Genomic DNA, 26,958 nt, shown 5'->3' with positions numbered 1-26,958 from the left:
ATTCCAAGGGTTTTGGGAGCTGTGAGCCAGGAACTGTGGACAAAGACTAAATATATATGAGAAATGTCTTGGTCATCTGAATGACAAAATATATATTTCTTATAAATCACAATATTGCACAGATGTGCATTAATGTAAAGATTCCTAGGACCACTTTGTAGATATTCTGACAGATATAGACCCTCAGGATCATATCCTTAAGAAACTCCCTTGGGTAATTCTGATACAACTCCACTGGAATTTGTAATCCATTACTCAAATATTTCAGACCTTTCCGTAAATCCTCTCCTTTGCTCCTTCCTTTGCCTAGACCATGCTTTTAACCTTTGTGGTGTCTTTCCTGTACTTCCCAGGCCTTCTTAACCACTCCCACCTCTGTGTCCCTATAACAACTTACACTTCTATTATTAAAGCAAATATAATAATGCATAGCAATTTGGTGAGCTACATTCATTTCCTGGATAGATTGTGGGCTCCTTAAAGAATAGATACTTCTTTAAAAAAATCAATACTAAGAATACAGTTTGCACCAAACTAGGTGTATCAGTCATCTCAAGCATCACACTGAAATCCTGGAGGTCAGAGCTTCTGCCTGAAAAAAAAAAAAAAATTGAAAAAATATCCTAAGTGTAAATTTAGTCATTTAGAAATCACTTTTTAATTCCTTTCCCAAAAATGGAAGTCACCATTAGCACTAAGATTAATAGAAAGTTTTAAATACATAAGGAAATACATGAGTCATAAATAATAATGTATGTAATAAAGAATAAATAATGAAATAGGTATGTAAAATGAAGCCAACTGATACACATATGCCTGCATGCATATGATTGGAAAGAAATATGCTGAATATATTACAATTTTGTAGTGAGATTTGATAAAGTTAATTTGTCTATCAGTACCCACAAAATGAAGGCAGTGCTAGTGACCAGTTCCGTGTCACAAATCTAAACCTAAGTCAGCCTGAACTTGTGGGAAACACCTATTAAGGAAGCCTAAAATACACTAATCACAATCCTCCAACTCAGTTTAGCTAGCTTACCTTACCCTAAAATAGGACCTGGTGGCTTTATAAGGAAAGCCTCGCCCTCTCAGCCAATCATGCCCTGTTTCCGAGTTACCCTTTCTGATGTTCTATAAAACTCGCTCTTGCCCAAAATACTTTGGGAGGAATGCTCCTGTACTTGGGAGGCACTGTACTCCCCCAATTCACGGATTGTTTTTCCTTGAATAAAGGACATCAAACTCATTACTAAGTTGTTTTAGTTTTGTCATTTGACAGATTAAGAAATTTAAGATATACTTTATATATTGTAAGGATGATACAAATTGAAAATAAAAGGCTTACTTATCCTTGTTGAAATGGGGGGGAAGATATTTCCCTCTCCTCCCTTTTCTTAGAACATTTACCTAAGAGAGCATGTAATTCTAAGTACTTTCTCATCTCTTTGAAATGTATGTAAAGTTTTTGAAGACTAGAAAGGCCTTTTGTCAGCTTTATGACCCAGAAATGCCTTTCTCAAGAATGTGGAACCACCTCTTTGAAATGCAGCGTCCAAGGCGAGCACCCCTATCTTCCAGTTTCTCTGGGAAGGTAGGAGCCTGACTTCTAAGACACGAAATTACCTTATGTCATAGAGAGTCTGTTTTTCAACTTGGGTCACTCCAATTAACAGGTAATGTTAAGATTAACTATGTGGGACAAATGGAGTTATCAATTCTTCTTACTTGGGACTAGTTATCATTTATCTTGAAGACTGGCTTTATTTTTTCATCTGTGTAAAAGGGTGAGATTTCTTTCTGTCCTTTCAGTCTGTGATGCGCATTATATCTTGGTTTGCTTCTTATTCAATAATAAAACTGCTTCTCATTCTCTACTACCTTCCCGAAGAAGATTTCGGGGTTGGGAGATTTTGTTTTAATTATATTTCCCCAATAATATTTGTTTAATTTACACATGTTCTACAATGAACTTTTTATTTAAATGTGAAGTAGAAATTTCCTTAGAATATTTTTGCTCTCTGCCAGGATAGCAAACTCCCCCGCCCCGCCACCTTTTTAACTAAAAGATATCAAGAGAAAGGAAGTGTAGTGGACCAGGAAGGGAAAGATAGTGGGAGAAGGATGGATATCAAACATTTATTTAGTGCACTTTGTTGAGTGCCAAGTATGTGTATTGTAATGTGTGGAAATGTGGGAACAATGGTAAAAAGTCATGGTTCCCACTTGAAAAGATGGCTTAGTCTAATTGAAGACATGGGTTTGTTCTCTGGTAATACAAGAAACTAAGGAAGGTGGTAGAGACAGACTCATTTACCATGGGCTGAGGAAGTGAGTGTTTATCATAAAGGCTCTAAATTGGAATGTCCCAAATTTTAAGAGAAAGGACATGCTTTGTTGACTGACAATTCTGAAACCAAGACGAAGACAGTCTTTTCCAATGATAACAATGCATGGTTGAAATGAAGAGTATTTTTCTTGTGTAACTAGATTATATTATTTTAAAACCAGTTGTGAATGGCTAAGTTCCATATACATGGGATCAGGATACCAAATGCCAAGCTACACTCTTACTAAAATTCTCTATCCTAACTCAAAATGGCTCATAGATCTAAATGTAAAGCATAAAACTCTAAAGTTTTAAGAAAAAATCTTTATGGCCTGAGGTCAGGCCAAAAGTTCTTAGACAAGACAATAGCAAAACTACCTATATATTTTAAAAATAACAATAATAAATTGGACTTTTGGTCTATGCCTGCAAAAAAACAGAATGAAAATGCAAACTACAGAGTGGGAGAAAATGTGTGCAGGTCACATATCTGAGAAAAGACTTGTATTAAGAATATATAATGAGCTTTCAAAGGCATCAGAAAGTAAACAAATAACCCAATTTGAAAACGGACCAAATTTTTGCCTTAAAGTTGACTTTGATGCTAGTAGAACCACACCAGCTTTTTTTTTTTTAATAGTATCTGCATGGTGTATTTTTTTCATTTGTTTATTTTTTGGCCCTTTTCTCCTTATATTTAATATGTTTAATGTAAGCAACATACAGTTGGGTTTAAACAATCTTTTCTTTTTAATATTTTATTGCATTCCTATTTAATGACTTATTTAATCTTTAAATTGAAAGATATAATAAATCAAGTTATAATTTATTTTTTCTTGTTCCATGTTGCTTTTTCTTCTCTTACTCTCAGATTAGTTAAGATTTTTAAAACCATTGCTATATTTCTTCCTCCCACATTATAATTTGTTAGTTGTGTCTCTTATTTATTATTTTACTGCTGTCCTAGGGCCTATGACACACAATTCATGTCCTTGACTTATTATAGTTCTTTTTAAGTTGACATTCTACTAATTCTCAGAAAATGCAGGTATGTAAGAACTCTCTGACTGCATTCACTTTATAATTGTCCTAAATTTTATTCTTTATATATTTTAAATCAGAAGACATTCTTTTTTTAAAAGATTTTATTTATTTATTTGAGAGAGAGAGAGAGCCCGAGTGGGGGTTAGGGGAGGAGGGGCAGAGGGAGAAGCAGACTCTCCGCTGAGCAGGGACCCTCAACGTGGGGCTTGATCCCAGGACCCTGGGATGATGACCTGAGCCGAAGGCAGATGCTCAACCGACTGAGCCATCCTGATGCTCCCAGAAGACATTCTTATTATTGCTTTACACAATCAGTACAAAATTAGATTTAGGCATATATTTAACCTTTATGGTACTCTTCATACCCTTCTGCATTACCATGATTTCAAATGGAATGAATTTTCTTCTGTTGGAGAATTTCTGCCTCTATTATTAGTTTTAGTGTGATTCTCCCAGTGAAGTATTCTCTCAATTTCTGTTTTACGAAAACTGTGATATTTGCTTACATTTTTTCATTCATAGTTCTTGATTTTAACAGATTACATTAATTTTAACTATATTTTAGAAGAAAATTTTCAATAGTCACACAGTTCTCGGTTGGCAGTTATTTTCTCTTTGAACTTTAAGAAATTTATTCCCATGTGGCTGGCTTCCATCATTTCTGTTAAAAAGACAGTTTGTCGATATTTTATTTGTTTCTTTAGAGGAGATTTCTCTAAAAGCTTTCAAGGTATTCTTTTTTTCTTGGGTTTTTAGCAGATGTTACTGGTTTGGTTTTCTATATATTTGTGTTGCATAAATTTTTTAAAAGATTTTAAGTCTGTGATTTTGATGCTTTAGATTAGTTTTGGACTATTTTAAGCCACTATCTCTTCTAAAATTGCCATTCTCTCCTTTTTCCTACCTCTCCAGTAACAGATATGTTAGAATGTTCATATGTCCCATTCATTCTTACAGTTTACTCTGTAATTTTTTTCCTTTGTGCTTCTGTCTGGATCTTTTTTGTTACCTTTTTTCTTTTCCTTGAGAGAGAGAGAGAAAGAAAGTGTGAGTGGTGGGAGGGAGGGGCAGAAGGAGAGGGGGAGAGAGAATTTTAGGCAGGCTCCACACTCAGCGTGGAGCTGGACATGGGGCCCAATCTCATGATCTGAGATCATGACCTTAGCCAAAATCAAGAGTTGGACACTTAACCAACTGAGCCATCCAGATACCCCCTGTTTACCTACCTTTAAAAAAAAAAATTGAGATATAATTGGCATGTAACATTATATTAGTTTCAGGTGTAGAGCATAATGATTCAATATTTGTGTATATTATTAAATGATCACCAGAATAGGTCTAGTTAACATCTATCACCAAACATTGCAATTTTTTTCTTGCGATGAGAACTTTTAAGATTTATTTCCTTAGCAACTTTTAAATATACAATACAGTATTAACTATAGGCATCTTGCTGTACATCCTCAGGACTTATTTTAGAACTGGAAGTTATATCTTTTGACCACCTTCACCCATTTTGCACCATCCCCAACCCCCCCCCCCCATTCCACCTCCCAGCCTCTGGCAACCACCAATCTGCTCTCTCTATCCATGAGCTCTTGTTATCCGTCTTTTGAGTTGCTAATACTTTCTTCTGATATTTCTAATCCTCCAGCGACTTAATTCTTAAATTCCATCAACTTAGTTCTTAAATTCAGGTATAGTATTTTTTTGTGCATTTAAATTACAGATATTTTAAAGTCTGTATCTTATAATTCCAACATCTTGTCATCCAAAGTCATCCGTGGGCTTGTTCTTTTGTTTTTACTCATTTGGTCCTGCCTCCTAGCATACTTTCTTTTTTTTGTTTTCATTGTGGTAAATGTATATAACATAAAACCTGTTGTCATTTTAAATATTTTAAGTGTACAATTCATTAATTACATGCACAGTGTTAACCATCACATTATCTATTTTCAAAACATTTTCATCATACAGAGATTCGGTACCCATTGAGCAAGAACTCTTCATTCCCTCTACCTCTCACCCCTAGTAGTCTCTAATCTATTTTCTGTGTTTATGAACTAAACCATACAATATTTGTTATTTTGTGTCTGTCTTATTTCACTCAGCATAATGTTGTCAAAGTTCATCCATATTGCAGCAAGTATCAGAACTTGATTGTTTTTTATGGCTGAATAATATTTTGTTGTTATATGTATATACCACATTTTATTTATCCATTCTTTTGTTGATGGACACAAGAGTGGTTTCTGACTATTGGCTATTATGAATAATGCTGCACTGAACATGTTCGTGTATCTGTTGAGTCTCTGGGAAATACATCTAGGATTGGAATTGCTGGGTCATGTGGTAATTCTGTTTCACTTTTCCAGGAACCACCAAACTGTTTTCCAGAATGGCTACACCATTTTACATTCCAACTAGCAATGTGTGAGGGTTCCAATTTCTCTAAATCCATGCTATCACTTGTTATAATCGGTTTTATTATTATTATTGTTGGTATTATTATTTTTATCATTATTATTATAGCTGTCTGAATGGGTGTGCAGTAGTGTCTCATTATAGTTTGTATTTTCTTTACCTTAATAACTAATGATATTAAACATCTTTTCATGTCCTTATTGGCTATCTGTAGATCTTTGGATAAATGTCTATTCAAGTCTTTGTCCATTTCTTCATTAGATTATTTGTTGTTAAGTTACAGGAATTCTGGATGTTAAACCCACATGCCAACACCAATGCCATGAAGCTTTTCCACAATGTTTTCTTCTAGGAAACTTACAGTTTCAAGTCTTCAGATCTTTAATACATTTTGAGTTGATTTTTGTGTATGGCTTAAGATAATGGCCCAGGTTTGCATGTGGAGATCGTTTTTCCAGCATCCTTTGTTGAAGAGTCTATCCTTTCCCAATGTGTAGTCTTGGTACCCTTGTCAAAGATCAGTTGACCTTGACTGTATATGGATGAATTTATTTCTGGGCTCTCCATGTTCTTATATTAGTCTATTAGTCTGTCTTTATGTTAGTATCAAGCTGTTTTAATTCCTGTAGTTTTATAATACGTTTCTAAAATAGGCAGTGTGTGACTTCTAGCTTTGTTCTTTTATTTTTTTAAGGATTTTATTTATTTATTTGAGAGAGAGAGAGCACATGAGAGGGGGGAGGGTCAGAGGGAGAAGCAGACTCCCCGCCGAGCAGGGAGCCCGATGCGGGACTCGATCCCGGGACTCCAGGATCATGACCTGAGCCGAAGGCAGCCGCCCAACCAACTGAGCCACCCAGGCGCCCCAGCTTTGTTCTTTTTTCCTCGAGATTGTTTTGGCTATTCAGAATCCTTTATGGGTCTATATCAGTTTTTTGTTGTTGTTGTTATTATTGTTGTTGTTTTTGAGAGAGAGAGAGAGAGCACGAGCAGGAGGGGAGGAGCAGAGGGCAAGGGAGAGAGAACCCCAAGCAGGCTTCATGCCCAGTGCAGAGCCCGACGTGGGGCTCAATCTCATGACTCTGAGATTATGACCTGAGCTGAAATCAGGAGTCAGATGCTTAACCAACTGAGCCACCCAGGTGCCCGTTTCCATATCAGTTTTAGATTTTTTTTTTCTGTTTCTGTAAAAATTGCCATCGGGATTTTGATGGGGATTGCATTGAATCTGTAGATCACTTTGGGTAGTGTGGCTATTTAAAATATGCCTTATTTGTCTAACTGCTTCACAGTAGTCAACTGAATGATGTCCCTTAATTTAACCAGTCCTATGTTGCTGAAATTTAGGTTTCTCGTCTTCTCATATGAAAACAGTGCTGCTATATCTATCCAAGTTACCTCACAACTATAATTTATACTTTTGGTAGCATCAAATTGCCTTCCACTGAGCTTGTAGCAATTGTACTCCTTTCATCAGTCTGTGTCAATGCCCGTCTGAACACCCCCTTTAACCCAGTGTGTTGTCATTCCTTTTGACCTTTGTCAATCTTATGGGTAAAGATGTTATCTCAGAGCAAGCATACTCCTAATAAACTCTATTTTTTTAAATTATATAATGAAAATAATAGGAAAAATGCCACAATGGTTACTGTGTGTTAGGCATAGGTGTGTTTCTAAGTTCTTCATAATTCCTAACTCTTCATTCCCAGGCCTACCTTTGAGGTAAGCATTGCTTTATTCTTATTTTATAATGAGAAAACTGAGGAAAAAAGATCAGATAATCTCCCCAAGGTCCTCAGAATTGAGGGCACAACTGAAACATGAAATTGGACTTTAGAGTTTGTGTTCCTCATAGGGTAACAGGAACCCAGATAATAATTCTAGGTATAATCTCAAGATAAAAATTACTTTCCTTGTGGTAAAAATAAGGTATTTATAACTGTTTACATTCTTTCTTCTTTTAACAACCGAATGTATTATTAGAAGCCATTAGAACACCCACATTGTATTAATTTGCTGTGGCTGCTGTAACACATTTCCACAAACTGGTGGCCTAAAACAACAGAAATGTGTTCTCTCATCGTTCTGGAGACCAGCAGTATAAATCACAGTGTTGGCAGGGCCACACTGCCTCTGAAGGGAAATACATTCCTCGCCACTTCCAGTGTGGCTCCTGGCACGTCTTGACTTACGGCTCCATCGCTCCACTGTCTGCCTCCATGGTCACATTGCTTCCTCTTCTATATGTCTTCCCCTCTATGTTCTCTTTTGTCCTCCCTCTATCTCTCTCTTAAAAGGTTACTTGTGATTGATTTAAGACTCATGTAGATTATCCAGAATAAGCTCCTTCTCTTAATCTTTAACTTAATCACAACTTTTGTGGTATAATGTCCTATTCATTCTTTTTCTGTGTAAGGTAATATTCACAGGCCCCAGGGATTTGGACATATACAAATCTTTTGAAAGGGGGCAACTTTTAAGCCACTGAGCACATTTTCCATTCACCTCAAATATCTTGAACCTTTTCCCTCCTTCATTCATCCATCTATTTACTCTAAAATATCCATGAAAGGTCTACCATGTGGCAGATATTGTTCAGTGTGCCAAGGAAAGAACAATGAATAGAACAGAGAGCAATTCTGTCTTCATAGTGCTAACATTTGAGCTGAAGGAGCCAAATATATAAGGAATACATGAGTAAATATGTAGAGTACCATAAATGCTACGGGATAAATGCTATGGGAAAAAAATAAAGGGAAGAGGTAGAAGACACACTGTGGGAGAGGGGGGTGGAAAATTTAAGTATGGTAGGCCTCTCTGAGAAAGCTGACAAATGGCTTCTCCAAAAGATATCAGATTTGAGTCCCTAGGACTTATAAATGTTATCTTATATGGCAAAGTCTTTCCTGATGTGATTAAGTTAAGGATCTAGAGCAGGGGAGGTTATACTGGATTATCCTGGTGGGCCCTAAATGTTATAACAAATGTCTTTGTAGGAGAGGGAACAGAGAAGATTTCATATAGACAGAAGAGGGTACAATGTGACCACGAAGGCAGAGATTTGCATGCCACAGCCACAAGCCCAGCTTCCATGAGAAGCTGGAAGATGTAAGGAAAAGATTCTCCCCGGAGCCTTTAAAAGGAGTATGGCCACCTTGACTTTGGCTCCATGATTTTGGACTTTTGCCCACCAGAACTGAGAGAGAATGACTCTCTATTGTTTCAAGCCACAAAACTTGTGGTAATTTGTTACGGCAGCCACAGGACACTGCTCCAATGACATTAGCACACATCTCTAAAGGCGGTGATGTATGCAAGCCAGGCAGGTATCTGGGGACTGAGAACTCCTGGCAGAGAGAAACTTCATGTCCATCAGCCTTGAGATGGTAGCATGCCTGCTGCCATGATTGAGGAAACATTAAGGCAGCCACCGGGGCTCAAAAGCTGTGAGCAGGGAAAGGGCTGTGGGAGATGAGACCAGAGAGGTCAGAAGACTTGAGGATTTGGTAATGATGTTCATTCGCACTGCCTATGAGGTGAGAAGTCCCTGAAGGGCTTTGAGCACAGGGGTGATAAGGTCTGTTCCTTTCTTTGAATAGCTCTCAATTTCTACCAGAAGAAACCAGGAGCACTCCGTCTGTGGTATTATAATGGACTACAGTGGGCCACAGGCAATAGCAGGAACCAGTTAGGAGGCTAATGCTTATGTGTAGTAGGCGGCTGATGCTATGAGTCTACAGCTTATAGAAGTTGGTTGGAGATAAACACTGCTAAGTGTTACAACACTGGAAGTATGCTTTAAAACCTTTCCTCATAGGAGGTAAGATGTTTTGTATGTATTAGTTCAATTTCATCAAGGGGCAGTTAGTTTTCCTAATAGCAGATACTTTATACACATGAAGGGTGGTGACATTTACTTACAAGGCAACTACTAGTGTTTCAGATATTATTTCTGATCAACATTGTGAGGGAGGCTTTGCAAATGGATGTTATAAGGGAATTTTCATGGATGAATTTAGTGGCTTCTTAATAAACATAATGGGTATGCCTATAAATTTAGTGTGAATTTGGTTGTATTTGACATATACAGATTGGTAAACTATTTTAGACTTTCCACTACTGCTTCTATAGGATAATAGAATCAGGGAAGCTTTTTACTCCTCATCTTTCAGAATGCCATTCAAGACATCCTAATGTAGTCATGGGTTAGAATATTTTGGTTGGCTCTGTCAAATGTTAGACTGAGTCCTGCTTCTAAAATATTGTTGGGAGAGAAAAACCTTTTATGCAAAAAGTGGTTGCTTAATCTCAGAAAACACGTAACTGGGACTTCATCAAGCTGACAGGAACAAGGCATATGAGTGTTTTTGTGCCTACTTTTCAATAAGGATTTAACTTATAAATGGCAGTGGCAGAATTTAGTCTGAGATTTGTTTTCATTGAAAACCATGTAGCGTGATTGAACGGGAGTAGATATCTTTCATCTTCATTAGCAGCAACTTCCTCAGCAGCAACGTAGGTTCAAGAGAGTATTTTAATGAAGGTTTCACAGCAAAAGTTCGCATGCTGAGCATATGCAAATCACTTTGGACTAGAAGGGGCCCCCTCTCTCAGTTTAAAAATGTAAATTCAGATTTTATTTTCTTTCCCCTTGATACCTAGATATTAATGTGTTATCTATTATCTATCTAAATGATTTTCCTAAAACACAAATTTTTTGTGCCAAATTTGAACAAACGATAGATCCCTGCTTACTAAAAAGCATTCTTTATACTTTATAGCATGCAAAATGTTAGAGCATGGGTAAGTTTTCCTCATTTTATACATAAGGTAATAATGGTCTAGAGAGAATAAGTCACAAAACTTAAAAAAAAAATTTATTGGAGGAAAGATATTCCAAAGCATTTCTTCCTTATACTGTAAAATAAAATTAATACAGAATATTGGCTGTAATATTCTGAAATGATGAAAAATAACAATTTCAAAACCCATACATATAGAATCATTTAAAATATTCTCAAATCATAAAATGAATTCTAATCATCCCTCAGTCTTTTTTGCTTTATATATTTGGATTTGAAATATGGAAATGAAGTTGTGGGAGAATGTGAAAGCATGTGTCTCTTGCACTGTATTCTTACACATGCAGAATAAAGTCCACTAGTCATCCTTTGCTCTAGTTCAGGGATCTTTCTAAATCTATGCTTTAATAATTATACTTTACATTTTAATAACACTTTAAATTAATAATCCTAATAATAGACACAATTTATGGATTAAATAGTTTAATCCTTAAAATAATCCTGAGGCTGCATGTTATTTTCTGTAGGAGGGAATTCAGGTTAAAACTAGATAAATAGCTTGCCCAGGTCCACGTAGCTAGAAAGTGGTAAAGCCAGAACTATACCAAAATTTTCTCTGAAATGTGTTTCCATGTTCTTTTCATTAAATCATGATGGTTAATTACAATAACCCTGAGAAGTGGACAGAGAAGTCAGTGTTATTCATAAAGGGACAGAGAAGTCAGTGTTATTCATAATCCATATGTGAAGAAAATGAGATCATGTCTTAAATGGCAGAACTAGTTAATAGTAGAACTGGCCTTTAACTAAGACTCCCACTTGCTGAGTGGTGCTCTTTCCTTTGGACCCCTCCGTGGCTCACTTTATGATGTATACTTTTGCTTTTCTTACTATCTCAAAGTAGGCACCCTGTAAAATCTTCCCTTTAATTTCCACTCCTGAATAGTTATGAATAAAATGATTTCTAAATCTCTGATTAGATAGGGAAATCTCTACAGTTCACTTTCTTACTCATTTTATCTTCTCGAGCTTTGCAAATTTGAGAAAATCCATTAGACAAATACATTGAGCAAGGTCACTTTAATCCATTTTCTTTAAACAGGGATTTTTATTGAACAAAGTAGAGAATTGGCTCTATCAAACTTTTATTTCACTTTATTGTGAATCCTCTAAAAATGTCCCTAATCTTTCTGAGGAAACTGGTTTACAGATGGTGTATTTTTCTTTATGTAATCATGCACAATTAAGAGGATACATTGGTTTCTTTTTTAGAGAGCTCTCCAATGTAAAAAGTAAACTCCATCTCATTTATACATACAAACACATGGTTTAGCATACTGTTGCACTAAATGCTCTCTTAAGAATGAAACTGAAAGCCTTAGACTAATTTCTCATAATCATGATAAAGTCTCTTGCTTTTTGGAAATTTATATAAATTAACTCTACTTGGTATTTAGTTGCAAGAGGGGAGGTAGAGAAGGAGAGAGAGGAGATGGGCAAGTAGAGGAGAAAGAGAAGTAGAAGGAAAAGTAAATATATGTGTGTGTGTATCTACACATGTATACCTACATATATATGTACATATATGCAATATTTTTAACTAAACAAATATAATAGATATTATATCTTTTATGTATTATATAAATATGCACATGTAAATATAAATGTTAACACACTTTTGTATCCTGTAAAACAAGGTTATCTGAAAGACATTTATCATTGTGGTAGGCAGAATTCTAAGATGATTTCCAAGATTTCTGGCTTCTGTATAATCCCTTCTCCTTGAGTATGTATGGAACCTCTGAATAGATGGGATGTCATAACCCTAATTAGGTTACATTATATGGCAAAGGTGAAGCGATTTTGCAACTGTAATTAAGGTCCCAAGTCAGTTGATTCTGAGTTAACCAAAAAAAGATGATCCTGAGTGGGCTTGACTTAATCAAATGAAAGTCCTTAAAAGGGGGAGTGGACCCCTCCTCAAGAGAAAGATTCTCTTGCTGGCTTTAAAGAAGTAGCTTTACTTGTGTTAGGACAGGGCGTGTGAGGGGGGTCACATGGCAAGGGACCAGGGAAGGTCCCTAAAGCACGGAGAGTAGCAGCTGGTTTACAGCCAGCAAGAAAGCAGGACCTCAGGCCCATGACTGCAAGGAACTGAATTCTGACAACAATTGTGTAAGCTTGACGTTAAGACTTTGAACTCCAGAAAGGAATAAAGCCCAGCAGACATCTAGATTACAGCCTTGTGAGACCCTTATCAGAGGACCTAGTCAAGCTGGGCCTGAACTCCTGACCCACAGGAGCTGACAAAAATGTGTGTTGTTTCAAGCCATTACATTTGTGGTAATTTGTTACACAGCGATTAAAAAAAACAAATGCAATGATTTAGCCAAAAATTATATATGCCACATATTCTTGTAGAATCATACAGATACTTTCTGGAATCTAGAAATTCTAGAAAAATCTAGAATCTAGAATTCTCAAATTCTGGACTATAGGAGGTAAGGCCCATAAACTCAAATGCATGCAGGATTTATGTTGTGATGTAGAATGAAGGAGTCTGGGAACGAAACACCACTAACACTGCAGGGACACCGTCTGCCTCATTACAGTTTTTCAGACACTCTTCAGACCAAACGAAATGACCAGAAACATTCTATGGCTCTATAAATCTTGTGGACCAGAGATTGAGACCCTGCTCTAGGATTTCCCACTGAGGAGAATGATTAATGGACAAATGGCTTTTTGTATTTCATATCTGTAAAATAAAATTTAGAACAGTTTAGTCTTTTGGGCTGCCTGGGTGGCTCAATGGGTAAAAGGCTCTGACTCTTGATTCCAGCTCAGGTTACAATCTCAGCGTCCTGGGATCTAGCCCCACATGGGTCTCCCTGCTCAGCGGGGAGTCTGTTTCTCTCCTCTCCTGCTGCCTCTCCCCCAGTTCATGCTCGCTCTCTCTCTAAAATAAATAAACAAATCTTTAAAAAAAACAGTTTAGTCTTTTTGTGCAAAAAACTAAGAAATCCAATATACAAACATTTATCAAATGTCAAATGTATAGGCAATGTTGTAGTTACTGGAGTGAAAGATTTGAATAGACATTATTCTTAAGAAACAATATGCCAGATATATAGATATTTAAACAAATAAATAAAAATTGAGAAAAAATAAATGAATGTGTCCAAGTGTATACCTGTTGTAGGATCCTTTTTATTAAACATTAAGGTATCTTGTATTTGACATCACAATAACTTTACATGGTTAAAGTAGGTAATGGCTCAATTAAAGCTTAATCAAATGGCTCCAAAATCCTTAGCATTTTTATGTAGGAAGACCCAAATTCTGAAAGTCTATTTACCATTAAAATATTGGCTAAGTCATTATAAATGGAAGAAAAATGGACTGTTAACATTTTTGTGATTCACAGTTAATTGGCTATGTTTCTTTTGACAATTTAAGTTTAACTTCTGAATAGTGTTGGCGTGGGATAAAATGATTACCTTGATTGGAATCATAAAGACATTTCCTTTGTGAAACTCAATTAGCTATTTTTTTTCTGTCTCCTGAAATCATTTTCATATTGTTTGGATGCAGCCTATATCACCTGGTGTCTGTGACTTTTGGTATGCAACCAACATGTTTAATTAAGTTATTTTAATGGATTAAAATATGCTGTGGCTTTCTAGCATTTTTTGCCTGAAGTCTCACTGCTTTTGAAAAAAAGTCTGATTTATCATAGAGATGTGATAGTGTCAAGAATGAAAAGGATTTTTTAAATGTTTTTATCTGAATTCTTTGATAATTATTATAAAGCTTCATTTATTTACCAATATTTAGTAGTACTAAATTAATATGTATATAGGACTGAAAGCTAAGTACTGTATATAATTAATGCATGTTTTTTTCTCTTCACTTCCAGGCATTTTCTTTTAAAGAATCTTTTTTATACATGCACTGGGTCTAAAAGCCTGCTTATGTTGATTATGCTATGATTGCTTTGTAAATCACTCTTTCAGGAGAATGCTGGTACTTAAAATGCAACAGAACCACTATTTCAATTTTTTTCCTGTAGTCAGGCAATAATATTATCTATTGAATAAATAGATTGTATAATTAAAATGTATGTGAATATACAATGTATGTGATTGTCCACTTCTTAGTTTTTTCATTTTGAGAAAAAGGTGCAACTGCACTGGGACTTATTTTCTGGTCTTTATTGCTCTGACAAATACTTTTTAGCATCTCCCTTCTTTATGAAATGCTTTCTAAATGATTAAAAGGACCTTCCAAGATGTTACATTCCTAGAGTCCATCTTCTCTTTATCTCTCTGTTCCAGCTATTGCTGGCAATGATAAAGGAAGTGAAAGAAGATATCACCAAATAAAAAGAAAGGCAAAGAAGGATAAAAATAAATTCAGCAAGAAAAAACACAAGAGAATGATAAAGCAACAACAACAACAATAGGCTAGAGGAAGCAAAGAACAAATTAGAGTAACACAGGAAAAAAAAGAGACAGATACAGAAAATTAAAGCATGCTATTTATACACAGGGTCTTAGCATCCCAAGGATCTTACTTCTCTGTTCTGGCTTCTGCTCAACCAGGTAGTATAAATAAAAATTACTTTCAATCAATAGTATGGATATTCTTGTATATTCTAAGTCATAATTTAGTCCTGGACTCATACCTTTAAGTTGGATTTTGAAGGACTCGGGGGAGATAAAGAACAGAGTTGTTCAGAGCAGTTTAGATAAGCACAAGCTTGTTTAAGGTGGATTCATAGGACTTTTACAAAAGATAAATGTCATTCTTGAGCCAGGGACCCTACCATACCATACTACCTCCTGAGCAGATTAGAAGATCGTCTCATGGTTCCTCTAGTCCCTGGCAATAACCCCTCAGAACTTGGAAGCTTACTTGGAAGATGGCTATCAAAAATATGTGCACAGAGTAGTGGCTCTTAAATACCAATGAGCCTAAATACTATTCATTAGAATCCTTTGGGTTGCTGTTAAAAATTCAGATGCCTGGGTCTTGTCCAAGACCATGTAAACCTCCGAATTTCTGAGGAGGAATCCAGGGTATCCGTATTTTTTAAACTTCCCAAGTGATTCTAGTGTTCACCCAGAATTGATTCTCAATCAATCAAGGTCACCCCTGCCCCTATTCCTGCATTTCCTCAGTAACATCGAGCTCCTCAAAGTCACTGCTCCTTTTCCCAGAAACTATAATCTTAGAGAATATTCCTGATCAGAACTCCAATTATATGGGCCTTTATGAATATATCAAATATTTGTGAAGAATTTGTTTGAAGTATGCTCATCAGACAAGTTGCTCATGGTGGTAAGTGAAATTGTGGGAAATTTTTTGGCCAAAATAATGGTCAACAATGAATATTTATTCGCTGCACTGAAAAAAGGACAAGGCATAGAAATGGGCCATTTGTATTCTCAATTTAGTATTATAAAAGTATATTAAAAGTTTTTATTCTTTATTAGCAATTGATGGTTTAGTGGTTTATCCTACTCTTAGAAAAGAAGTATAGCTTTCTTAGAAGAGATAAGATATTTCTTACTAGCTGACTTGTTGATAATGTTTTCAACTGGATCATTTCTATTAGCGTACACACATGCTGTTATTTCTCATCTTAAAACAAAATATTTCTTGACCCTCCTTCATCTATTTCCAGTGACTCATTTCTCTGGTCCCTTCTATAGCAAAATTCCTCAAAAAAAAAAATATATATATACACTTGCTCACTCTTGTTCCCCTTTGCCTATTTTCCCTGGAACAAACTCACCCGCTCATAACCCCTTTCTCGAAAAGGTCACAAATGCCTTACAGTTTATAATACTTAGAGTTTATAGAGGGTTAAATCCAATGACTTTCTTACTGACCAATCAACTTTTCATAGAGTTGATCTGTATCTCCTCCTTGAAATGTTTTCTTCACCTGGCTTCTAAGACCCAATCCATGCATGCACTTTTCCTCATACCTCACTAATCACCGTTTTTAGTTCAGTTTTTTTTTTTTTTAACTGTCCCCTCTCTTTTCTCCAACCTCTGGGCTCCAGGACTTAATTCTAAGACCCTTTCTCTTTGCCCTTCACTTTCACACTTCGGTAATTTTGCCCAATGTCCTTGCTTTAAAAATGATCTTATTCTTGTGAAAACCAAATTTATGTCTCTCACCTAGATGTCTCATCATTCAGTCAACAACTAGCTGTGTAATAGTTAACAGCAAGCAGAATGTGTCGCAATTAAACTCCGTTCTCCTCTCCACTCCTGAAAGTGATTCTCCTTCAGTGTTCTCCCTCTTTTTAAATGACAACTCCAGCCATTCTCCCAGTTACCCAGATCAAACACTTAAGAGTCCTTGACTCCTCTCTTTCTCTCACATCCCACATCCAATCTGTCAGCAAAACCTTTTTGTCTCTATATTCAAAATATATTCAGAATATGACTACTTCTTACCACCTTCATTTCTAAAATGCTGGTTCAAGCTACCATATTCTTTTACCTCAATAGCCTTCTAAATGTTCCTTATTTCTGCCCTTGCTTCCTATCTGTTCTTAGCTCAGTAACCAAAATATTTGTTGAAAACATTTCTCCTTATCATCTCACTCAGAGTAAAAGCCAACATCTACTAAATGGTTTGTAAAACCTCATCTTATGCTCCCTATACCCTTGCTCACTGCTGGCTCTTTGTTCTGCTTAGTTCATTCCAGCCATGATCCTACCTCAAGGCTTTTCACTTGTTATTCCCTCTGCCTAGAATGCTTTTCTTTACACATCTACATGGTTTTAGTCCTTGTTCAGCTCACCTTTCCAGTAAATTCTTCCCTGGAAACCTTATTTAAAATTGCAATCTCCTTTTTCTCCTCAGCACTCCTCCCTTTCCATGCTTTACTTTTATCCATAGTTTTTACCATCATCCTATGTGCAGATATCCTATGTAACGTATTTTCTATATTTCTCAATTAGAATGAACTCCTTAAGGATATACATCTTGTTTTGTTTTATTCATGCTTTATTTCTAGCACCCTGGACATTGCCTGGTACTTGTAATGTGATTCATAAATCTTTGTTAATAGAATATATCACATATAGAACCATCACTAGGTTCCTATCAGTGGAGTTTCTGACTCTCAATCAGAGACTCTATCTTGATTTTCATATAAGAATTCTTAATGAAGTGAAACATGAGGAAATTCCAGGGGCATAGATTTTGTTTTTTAAACATTCAGTCTACCTACTGGCATTCCATAGGGTCTCCACATTACCTTATGCTGTGTTTGCAGTTGTACAAACGTATTGGAAGTTACACAGAAATATGCCAACTGAAGCTTAAAGAAGAGTGTGCAGTGTTTTTTGAAATCCATAACTCTCATTTTCTGCTGTGCTTAATTTCAAAACCCAAAGCTGCTATTAAACTTTATAAAGTATTTGTTCTTTTATCTGGGTATCATACTGCTATCTATCTATCTATTTAGTATGTGTGTGAAAAAAAACTCTAAAATCTTTTCATAAAATTATACTCTGGGGATCCTGTTCCTGAGAATTTTTTACCTTGATTCCTGCTGTCAGGTAAGCCCAGCTGTACTTTCCATCAATGTAAGAACTAATTGAAAATATTATTGAGGGGCGCCTGGGTGGCTTAGTCGTTAAGCGTCTGCCTTCGGCTCAGGTCATGGTCCCAGGGTCCTGGGATCAAGCCCCGCATCGGGCTCCTTGCTCCGTGGGAAGCCTGCTTCTCCCTCTCCCACTCCCCCTGCTTGTGTTCCCCTCTCTCGCTGTGTCTCTCTGTGTCAAATAAATAAATAAAATCTTTAAAAAAATATATGGCTTCAACAATGGCAAGAGGGGTGGTAAGGAAACTCATCCTTCAACATTGCCACCTCTTACTAACTCCCATGAATGCAATAATAAGTGACATCAGTTTACACAGTCAGGTAGAAATGTCTCTGCCACACAAGCAGGATGAAACCATCCCTATGACCTGAATATGGCCTCACCTGCATTGTACAATCAGAGAATATGCTGAGAACAGCAGCAATAAAATAGTTTCTCTTACATCTGGCAAGGAAAAAAAACAAACTATATCTGACACCCTCAGAAGCCATATTATAACTAGATCATCTGTGTCTGAATCACAGAAACCCTTAACATACAGGACCAGGAATTTCTGGTCACCTTTGGGAAACTGATGAAAACACCATCTCAATAATATTTTCCTTTTTATTTTTTTTTAGATTTTATTTATTTATTTGACAGAGAAAGAGACAGCAAGAGAGGAAACACAAGCAGGGGGAGGGGGAAAGGGAGAAGCAGGCTTCCCGTGGAGCAAGGAGCCCGATGCGGGGCTCGATCCCAGGACCCTGGGACCATGACCTGAGCCGAAGGCAGACGCTTAACGACTGAGCCACCCAGGCGACCCTGCTCAAGCCATATTGAGAAACTATGACTTTCTTCAGGAATTTCCAATATTTAGTTTAAGTCTATCAACAGTTTCTGAGTGATGGGTCTGAAAAAAAAATAAATTTGGTAATTTTTGTGATCACTTTTTTGCTTATGAATCACTAAAAATATTGTGTGAAGAGTTGCAAACTCCCCAAATTTACCTTCCAAGGGAGAAAAATAGAACAGCTGACACTGTGTTGGTTTGCAATATATGCCACTTATAAAAGGACAATCTACAAAAATTAATGAGCTGCCTAGCCTTTCATTGTTAGCTTTATCAAGTATAAGAGCAGAGTTATGAAGATAAAATTTTTGCCAGTCTCTCTCAATTCTCTATTTGTATTAATTCTTATAACACCTCTTCTTGGTGTTCAAAGATATCTTTTAGGTGCAATGAACAGTAACCTGACATAGCTTGATTGAGAGGGCTACCATGAGAAGCATGGCAATCTAACAATTACATAGTGCTCAGATTTTATAAGTTATAAAAAAGGATTAGTTTGGGATTATTGGAATCTCACAGTAAGTGACGTGTATTAGTTACAATGGCACTCACAGCTAGGTGCAACTGCAAACTATCAGAGTGGTTTTTGCTCTATTTACTAACCAGATGGAGCATCTTTTGGAAATTCTGTCACAGACAAGGGGGTTTGCCAAAGTAAGAAGTGATAGGAGAAGTTGCACTTAACATTGAACGTTAAGTCTGGGAAAATGGAGGGAACTTCTTGACAGAGGCAAAAGAGAGTGAATATCAGAGAAATTTCTAGGTAAAAGTGCAGGCACCCTTCCAAGCATGTAATTAATGTAGATTCATCTGCAGTTTGTGGGTGCAGGCCGAGCATATTTAAATGTCCTCAAACAGTGAGGACATAGGCAAGTGATATGCAATAAGAAGTTTGAATTAGACGGACACTAAAATGTGCAAATATCAGAAAAGCAAATTTTATCTATGCCACAATTTCATCAAAAACTTTACTTGGAAGTGATAAATATTGAGGAAATTTTCTAGACTGAAGCGGAAGTGATGAGATATGAATAGATTACTTCAGGACATATCAGTGGGTATCCAAGACCATTTAAAATGTATAATAAAACCACATACATAAAATTATTACCTGTCAAAACTCCTGAGATTTAACAAAAATAAAGACACAGGTATTTTTTTCCATTAACTTTATCTAGAGAATGATATTGTAGAGGAGTCAGCCATTGAAGAGGCTACATCAGACAAAAATTTATAAATCTGCATTACAAAGGCTGTTAACTGAAACTCTCAGGAGACAGTTGGGAGCTTGGTCATGTTTGGCAAAGCTAAGACATACTGCATCACTAATGAAATCTCTGTGATAACATTGGTTTAAATGATTTCTCATTCTCAGAACAATCATGCTTTTGTGCATCTTCAAATTATTTGTATAAATACACATTCATAGAGAACTTCAACATTTTTTGATTTTAGGTGTGTTATCACATAAGCCTGGCAACTCATGTATCCTGGATTTCATCTTTTTTTGGAAAGGGGGGAAGTGGGAAGGGCTGAGGGAGAGGGAGAGAGTCTTAAGCAGGCTACATGCCCAATGTGGAGCCTGATGTAGGGCTCAGTCTCACGACCCTGAGAGCATGACCTGAGCTGAAATCAAGAGTCAGACACTTAACTGACCACCCAGACACCCCTCCTGGATTTCATTTGAATGGCTTTAAAATTAATGTGGTTCTCTTTACACCTCCTTCTAGAACATGGAAGAGTGTTGTTGTTTTTCTTTTTTAAGAGAGGAATTCCAGAATTTAGTATTACCTAGGTCTTAGTTCATTTTTAACAGCAGAATGTAGATACTGCAAGATTCAGTTATATTGAAGTCCAACACATTGTGGTGGATTATTCTTTTTTGTAAGACCATTTAGTTTAGGCTTTTTATGCAAGATACAATATAGTGATCACAAAGTGTTCTATTTCAGAGGACTGTTTTTATTCTCTTCCAGTTCTTCAAAGTTGGGGTCAGCGTCCACCTATCATCTCTCTTCAGTTGGAACATCTGTTGCACTGATCCATGTTGACATGGATCATGATTTAAAAAGTAGAATTTTAGTCCTTAGCACAATAGTCATTTGTGTATTTCTTTCCATTTTTATCATTATGCTTTTACCCCTGTCCCCTTTGTTTTCTGACCCAAAATGTCTGAACTGAATTAATTTTTCTCCTTAAATTTTTACCTCCTCATAACTTTTTAATTTTAATTGACATTATTGTCCTCTCTGTTCCCTAGGTACAAACTTTAAAGTTGGCTTGATGCCTCTTGTTTCTATGTCTCTCACCTTTGAACTGTGACCAAAGGTAATCCAGTATTAGTATCAAGTAATCCTCTAAAGAGCACCTTGTAATTTTCTCTTTCTCTCTAATCTCATAGTCTCATTGCCTGGTTTGAGTTTCATAACTTTTCACCTTGCCTGTTATAACATTCTCTAAATTGATCTTTTATCTTTCCCTCACCTCCAATTCTTTCTATATCACAGGCTTAACAGATTAAGTAATTGCTCAAGTATTTTAGTTACTCTCCATATTTTTTAAGAGAATAGGTTTCTCAGTTGAGGTATCAAATAACTGTCTTTCTCCTAGAACCTATAAAAATCACTCTGCAGTGACTACCTCTCAGCTTTCAACCTTCTTAGCTTGAAATGCTAAACTTCTAAGTACTACCTCTATTTTTCTTTAAATGAATTTAGTAAAAATATATTTATTTTGTATTAGTAAATCAAAGCCATATGCTAGATTCTGTTCGGGATACATGGATAGACACATTTCCTGCCTTCAAGAAGCTTATAACACTCCAGGGAAGATTAAATACACACTTCAATGACTACAAAAATAAGAGCACTTTAAATAAGTTTGAAAGAAACTGCTATAACACTCCATTTATTTATTTAATATTGAATTCCTACTCGGTGCCTGTCACCATCCCGGATGTTGGGATATTAACATCAAAGCAGAAATCTTGCCCCAATGAAGCTAACATTCCAAAGGAGTTAGAAAGATAGCAAATATATAAATAAATAAATACTAATTATGTTTCCAGATAGAGATAAATTATATGGAAACAAACTAAGACAAGGGTATTAAAAAGTAACAATAGGGCAGGGCAACTCTTTTAGAATATGAAGTCAAGAAAGGCCTCTCGGAAGATAAGGCATGTGACAGAGACTTAATGAAGTGAGGGAGACCACCATAGGAGGACATAGGGGAAGGGCATTTCAGTAAGAGGGAAAACAAATGAAAGGGCCCAAAGGTCCAGTATATCCTGATGTCCAAAGAGCAGCAAGGAGGCAAGTTCATGGGGAGATAAGTGAGTTGTGGGGGAAGGTGTTGGAAGTCAAATCTGGAAGAAAGTTCTGGGAGAAAAGAATGTAAGGCTTTACAGTTGCTATAAAGAACTTGAGCTTTTGTTCTAAGTGTGATGAGATTCACTTCTATGGTTCTGAGCAGGGGTACCAAATTATCTAGTTTAAATTCTGAAAGAAATATTCCAGCTGCCCTGTGGAGAAGCGTTGGAGAAGGAGTGGAATCTGAATAATGTTAGGAGGCTCTGGCAGAGGTCCGAGTGAGAGAAAATGGTGGTGTAGGCTCTGGTGGTGGTGGAAAGATAAGTGTTCCCTGATTCTCTTCATTTGAAAGATAGAGCTGAGGGGACTTGCTTGGATTATATTGGATGTGCAGTTTGAGAGAAAAAGAAGAACCAAAAATAACTATTTGTTTAGAGGAATGGAAAAGGATAATTTGGGAGGACAATAGTGAAAGTTCTGCTTTGCACATGTTGAATTTGAGATTTCTGTTGATACACAAGTATAGATGTAAAGTAGGCAGTTGACTACACCAAGGGAGAGGTCAAGGTTGGGGGAAAAGGGGGGAATTCGATAATTCTGGATGAGATTAAAACTCTTGTGACTAGATGGGATCACTTACCAATGATGGCATGGGTAGAGAAGAGAAAAGGCCCAAACACCAAGACCAGGGGCCACTGATATTTAGACAAATGGATAAGGATGAGTGTCAAAAATAGTAATGAGATGCCACTTACAGGTCTGGGGCTCAGAAAAAGCTTCATGTAAGAGATACCATTTGACTTAGGCTTGAAGTATGGGCAGAATTTTCAACAGTAATGCTGGTGGGAGGGACTTGAGGCAGCAAGGAGATGTATGAGCAAAATTGCATGGGTGGAAAAATGTTGAATGCATTTGAAAAACAAATCACTTTACCAGCCAAACTGGAGCATCATACCCTGAATAAACTCTATACTTCATCACACCCATTCCTCTGTTTGGCATTATGCATTATGATAGGTGTTGTTTTTTAATGCTTATATTTAATTTTTTTCCATTTCAAGGCAGTGAATTACTGCCCACAAACTATGTTATTGCATCGCAGTGGACACAATCTGCTATTTATTACCACTGACTTTTTGCTTTCTGGAAAAGGTGCTTTGCTTAGCCATGAAATGCCAGATGGCAGTGATGTACCAATTATAATTCAAGAAGAAATGTGTCTGCAGAATGGAATTAGATATAAATTCATCAAGAAGCCCTGGCCATTATTATGGAGGAACTTCCACAGTTCTCTGTGCTTTTATCTTCCAGTTTTATAATAAGCACAAGTTTCTCCAGGGGTTCAATATAAATTAGGCATCATCCATGCCCTCAAGGTGTTTACTGTCTGGTATAAGAAATATGTTAAGCACATAAGGTAATTATTATGTAAAGCTAACTGTGCTTTTAGTGTTTTTACCTCCAGTTACTCCTATTTCCAACAGTTTAGGACCTTTTAGTTGTTGATACCCTCTTGGCAAAAGCAGGCAGTATGTAGGCAGACATGGGTTCAGACCCAGAATCCTGTGCACTTTTGATGACTGTCAGCACAAATATACTCAAAACACAAGTGCCATCCTCCTCAATTGGAGGTTCTGCCTTCATTTCTCTATCTAATACTGCTGTTTTCTACTGAGTCTTGGAGAACACCTTCTTAACACCGACCTATCTCTAACAAACCTCTTTTCCCGGGAAGCATAGTCCTCTACATACGCTACATTGGTAGCCAGGTAACTGCTCTTCATGTACTAATCACCTGGAAGTACTAAACTACCAATGTAACCCAATGTAACATAAAATATATCCATCCATTGTACGTTTATCTGATCCCATTGACAGTTGGGATCTATGGGTGATCTGCTCCTGATGGATATAATCTCCATCACCCTCATCCACTTTATCACAGCATGTTTTAATGGAGCTACCACCCCACCGGACCAGCGGTGCTCCCAGATTGGTTTTCCTCTACCTGTCCTGGTCTTGCTTCTCCTTTCTTTGTAGCTGGTAGTGCTGAGACTCCAGGATGCCTTAATCAAAGCCCATCTACCACTTGGCATGAGTATCATAGAAGAAATGCTAATGTGTTTGAGTTAGAAGTAGATGACCACCTACAATTGATGTTAGTATCGAAAAGTTGTCTTTGTCTCTTCCTGAGGCCCAGAACACTGAGTACATGAGGACTGCAGTCATGCTTGCCTTTTCTGATTCAAGAGAGGGAAGCACTTGAGCTTAAGGAGGAGGGCTAAAATCCGGTGGTGATGGGAATCTATAAAAACTGTCCCTCTTTGCCCCCACATAAGATATTCCTCTTTTTGAATGTGCTGTTGAACCTCACACTTGTACTTTTCTTTGTTACTCTGGGATCTCCAGGGATCAGGCACAGAGACTGGTGCCCCGTTGTCTTAGTTCACTTTCTGCTTGTTTCCTTCAATAATGTGTGCCAGGAAGGAAGCCAAGAAAACAGCTTATGCCAATCTCTTATGTTAGTTCCTTTAATTATATACAATTTTAATTTGATATAAATATAATGGCAGTAAGCATAATTTAATTCGAACATTTAATTGCTTGCAGCAATATTGTGCTTTTACCAAACTCCCCCAACACGCACACCTATTATTCTACTTTCAGCTGATCCCAGTGCTGTCAATGAGATGCTCATGCTCTGCAGTACTGCTTGGGGCTGTGCTTCCTGCTGCACCTGTCCTTGCACTTCGTTCTTATACAGTTTGTGGAAATTCAATGTCCTTATTTCCACTTCCTGTCCCCATTCTCACAAGTGTTCTATTCCCTACCATCTCTCACTCATTAGTTTTCTGAACAGATTTTTCACTAAAGTCTTTGATGATTCTCTAGAAGTAGCCCATGTCCGTCCTTCTTTCTGTTGTCACTGCCACATCCCTGGGATTTTATGTCCATGGGCAAGGCTCATGACATTCTGCAACATAAGGCACTAATGGAGAATGTAACATTGGAACTAGGATTTCAAGATTTGATAAGATTTCTATAGCTGGAACTCAAAGTGAAGACATTCTAGGTGGAAGAAGTAGTGGGAGAGGCTTATTTGCTGGCAAATCTAGTTTTCACTAAATAGTACATTTTTTTTATTGAGGTAAAAAGCACATAAAGAGAGCTACCCTCTTAAATTTTTAAGTGTGGAGTACCATATTGTTAACTATAAGCACAATTTTATACAGCAGATCTCTAGAACTTTTTTATCTTGCATGACTTAAACTCCATAAACATTAAACAGCAACTCTCCATTTCTCCCTCCCCCACCCCAGCCCCTGGAAACTACTGTGCTACTTTCTGTTTCAATGAGTTTAATTCTTTTATAGGTAACTCATACAAGTGTAATCACACAGCCTTTATCTTTCTGTGATTGGTTTATTTCACTTATATTATCCTCAAGTTTAATCCATATTGTAGCATATGGCAGGATGTCTTTGTTTTTATGGCTGAATAATATTCAGTTGTATGTATTTGCCATGTTATCTTTATCCATGTATTCATTGATGGACATCTAGGTTGTTTAGGACAAAAGCTATTCTGCAAAAACACTACTCAGAATCACTGCATATGAAGTTACCATTTTTATAGGCCAAAAGAGTTTAATAACCAGTAATTTAATATGACTCAATATACTACTGTATCTACAGCAACTAAAGAATTGGATAGTAATATGAACTCAAAAGTAATAAAAGTGCAGACGTGAAGCACATGGCCCCCCTGGCAAACTTAGTTAACACTTCTTTAGCCAGCAAGGGCAGTGGCTCCCAAACTTTGCTGTACACTAAAATCACCAAGGGAGCCTATATAAATATCAATGTCAAGGATGCACCCCGGAACAAGTAAATAATAATGGCTGGGGGTGGGATCCAGGAACCAGTATTCTTTAATGTCCCAGGCTGATTCCAAAATACACTAATGTTTGTGATCCACGTGACAAGGGAATTTACTTTTTTAAGACATTCTTTATGTTCTATTAATGGATGTAGGGTGAACAGTGATTTCACATAATCAGTTGGGATTGTCAGAGGAGAATTATTCTTTCTTTCATCTCACTGTTCTAGAATGTGTATTGCCAGACTTATATCTTTTTTTTTTGTCAGAGAAGCTATGGTCAGGAGAAGACATGTTCACATTTAGCTCTGGGCCATCTCTTTCTGCCATTGTTGCCCTTCACTTTCTTCCTCAGAAACCAGAGCAATTTTAAAAACAATTGATAAAATGTATTGAACCCAAGCTATATAATGCACCTAAGCTTTACAAATACTATGGCATAGATATATTTTTCATTTTACAGATGAGGAAACTCTTCTATTGTGGTAAAGCGCAGTTAAGGTGATAGAGCAACAATTCTACATGGCAACCTGACCTTAGCCCATGGGCAGGTAACCACTACACACTATGCTGCCTTTTAATTGAAACTAGATTTTACTTTTTTTTTTTTTTTTGGTCTTGGCTTAACCAAGGGAGCATACTTTTTAGCACCACATAAGATACCCAGATCACATCAACCTCACATAACCTTATGAACTTTCCAAAT

This window comes from Neomonachus schauinslandi, chromosome 8 (assembly GCF_002201575.2).
Source record: "Neomonachus schauinslandi chromosome 8, ASM220157v2, whole genome shotgun sequence".
Taxonomy (NCBI): Eukaryota; Metazoa; Chordata; class Mammalia; order Carnivora; family Phocidae; genus Neomonachus; species Neomonachus schauinslandi.
The sequence above is the reverse complement of the archived record's forward strand: the minus strand, read 5'-3'. Positions refer to the sequence as shown.